Raw genomic sequence first — 3,008 nt, forward strand, 5'->3', positions numbered from 1 at the left:
CATTCCCACTGTGTGGTATCTTGAGCAAGTGTCTTCTACTATAGCCTCGGGCCTACCAAAGTCTTGTGAGTGAATTTGGTAGACGGAAATTGAAAGAAGCCCGCTGTATATATGTATGTATATATATATATATATGTGTGTGTGTGTGTGTATATGTTTGTGTGTCTGTGTTTGTCCCCACCAGCATCGCTTGACAACCGATGGTGGTGTGTTTACGTCCCCGTAACCTAGCGGTTCGGCAAAAGAGACCGATAGAATAAGTACTAGGCTTACAAAGAATAAGTCCCGGGGTCGATTTGCTCGACTAAAGGCGGTGCTCCAGCATTCAATTCTTTGGCCAAGCAGTGCATTGTGTTCTTCAACAAATCTCTTCCATTCAACTGTAAATTGGTAACCCTCTGATCAGAGGGAACATTAGCCTGCTCACCTGGCCAGTGGGTAATGTCATTCAAAAGCTGTTATGGGAGAATCCTGAACAGCCTCACATGACTGAAGATGGACTAATTGATTACAATAAGTAAGAACTGAGCGAACTGTCAGGAGTGCAGTAGACGGTGTTAGTTTGATGTGTTGGTTTAACAGTCAGTAGTTGAACAGTGAATATTGAGTATCATACCTACGTCCAAGTAGTACAGAGTGCGTTGATAGGTCATTTTTAGATAAGGAAGATTATATGATGCATGTATATGGACAGGAATTCTCCATGGTAGTGAAATGTGGAGCCTGAATGCAGAAGAAATGCAAAGGTTAGAAAGAAATGAGGCTAGTATGTAAGTGCACATGTTTTGACAGTGCTAGTGCTTGGAGAGAGAAGTTAGGCAGAAGAGGAATTAGTTGCTGTGTAAGAGAGAAGACTGCACTGGTTTGGTCATGTGATGTGGATGGATGCTGACAGCTCCATAAAGAAGTACTGATCTCTCGAGGTAGATGGAACACATGGAAGTAAGAGACCCAGGAAGATATGGGACAAAGTGCTGAAGAATGACCTGAGGATGTTGAACCTTTCAGATGAGATAACAAAGGACTGAGATGCCTGGCACCTTGCTGTACTCAAGAAGACCTATACTCTGCAGCAGAAGTATTAAGACCACTTTCCCCAGTAGTGAGGATTGAACTGCAAGAGTCCTGGGCTGGTGTCATGTAAAAAGCACTTGTGGCAATGCCATGTAAAAGTGCCTGTGTGGTTCCATGTAAAAGTGGTCATGTGGCACCACATAAAAGTGACTGTGTGGTGCCATGTAAAAGCACTCAGTACTCTCCACAAGACCAACACTAAGAACCTACTCCCAGTTGTAACTGTTGAGACCCAGGAACCTGTCCACTCAATCAGTGATGTTTGATTAAATCCATCATATATGAGGTATAAGTTACTGCAACACTAGATAACACAGCCAATATGAAGAGCTATATCAGACTTTGTGAAGGAGAATTCAAGACTCACTATGCAAATCACATACATTCCTTCTGACACAGGGACAAAAGCAAACCTACAAAGTTGGCTAGCCACATATGGAATTTGAAATCAAACGCAACACCACAGACAGTAAAGTAGACGTTAGCTGAAAAATCCACACCATATGTTAACAAATAACAAAAAATGTAAATTATGCATAGCTGAAAGCTTATAATTTACAGTCTAAGAGAATTAATTCTTATTTCCCTCTACTCTTTTTTTATCCACTTAATTTATCGTTTTCCGGTTTTTCAACACTCCACTTTTTAAATATGCTTCCTTCATGCCTTTTCTCGCTTTTTCTTTCACTCCATTATAAATTCATTATGCCATGTGGGCAGTATCTGATGATTGTGCTGGGACACCAGACACGTTGTAAAGCAATGTTTGGTCTGTTCTCAGCACATGAAACTAAAAGTAGCACATAAAAATATATATTGTATATAGTACTTTTCTTGTTTATCTTACCATCATGGAACAGTACACTATATAAATATATGTGTGTGCATGTGTGTATATGTATATGTATATATGTGTTTGTGTGTGTGTGTGTGTGCGTATGTATATACATACAACATACATACATATATACACACTCATATATATATATATATATATATATATATATAAAGATATATATATATACACACATACAGGATGTGGTGAATAAACTGTCATCTAAATTACACAAAAATGAAAATAACACTGACATCTCATTTTAACAGATATATTTACCAAAATTACATAAAAATATTTTGAGATACTAAAGAGTGAATTTATTCAATAAAATTGCCATTGGCTTCAACCACAGCCTCCAGACAACTTCGGAATCTCCTGCAATTCTTCTGGACAGTCTCTTTAGTTTAAGATGGTGGATGCTACCATAATCTTTGCCTTCAGTATATCTTAGGTGTTACAAGGAGTTTTGTTGGTCTCTCACTCAACTGCACCCAACACATAATAATCAAGGGGGTTGCAGTATGGGGAGTTAGGGGTGGTGTGGTTGCAGAAATTGTCTGACAGCTATGACTGAGTTCTTCCACTTGTGTGACATGGTGCAGAGTCCTGTTGCCAGACATAGAGTCTTCCAGCAGCCACCCTCTTGACCCAAAGCAGCACTGCCTCCTCCAAGCATTTGATGTAGGCCTCTGTGTTGAGTCTGATGTCGTGTGGGAAGATGAAGGGAGGCATAACATCACCATTACTAGTGATTACTTCAAACAGCATGATGTTGACTGGATGTTTGATTTTTATCATTCTCAGTACATATCCTCCGATTGCAATGTCCTCAGATTAACACCCAAACACTCTGAAATGTTTGTATTGGAGCTTCTGGTGCAAATGCCAAACAGTACAGCATGTTGTTTCCAAATTTCTGGCAGAGTGAATTGCATTATGGTACTGTTTTTCTCATAGTTGGTGCCCAACAGACCCTACTATACTGTGTAGTCAACAAAATCAAAAACAAACGTAGTGCATGCATGAAATTAAAAATATATAATTGCAACAATTTTCTCATCGTACCCTGTATATATATAAATAAATAAATAAATAA

This window comes from Octopus bimaculoides, chromosome 7, assembly GCF_001194135.2.
Source record: "Octopus bimaculoides isolate UCB-OBI-ISO-001 chromosome 7, ASM119413v2, whole genome shotgun sequence".
NCBI classification, from domain to species: Eukaryota; Metazoa; Mollusca; class Cephalopoda; order Octopoda; family Octopodidae; genus Octopus; species Octopus bimaculoides.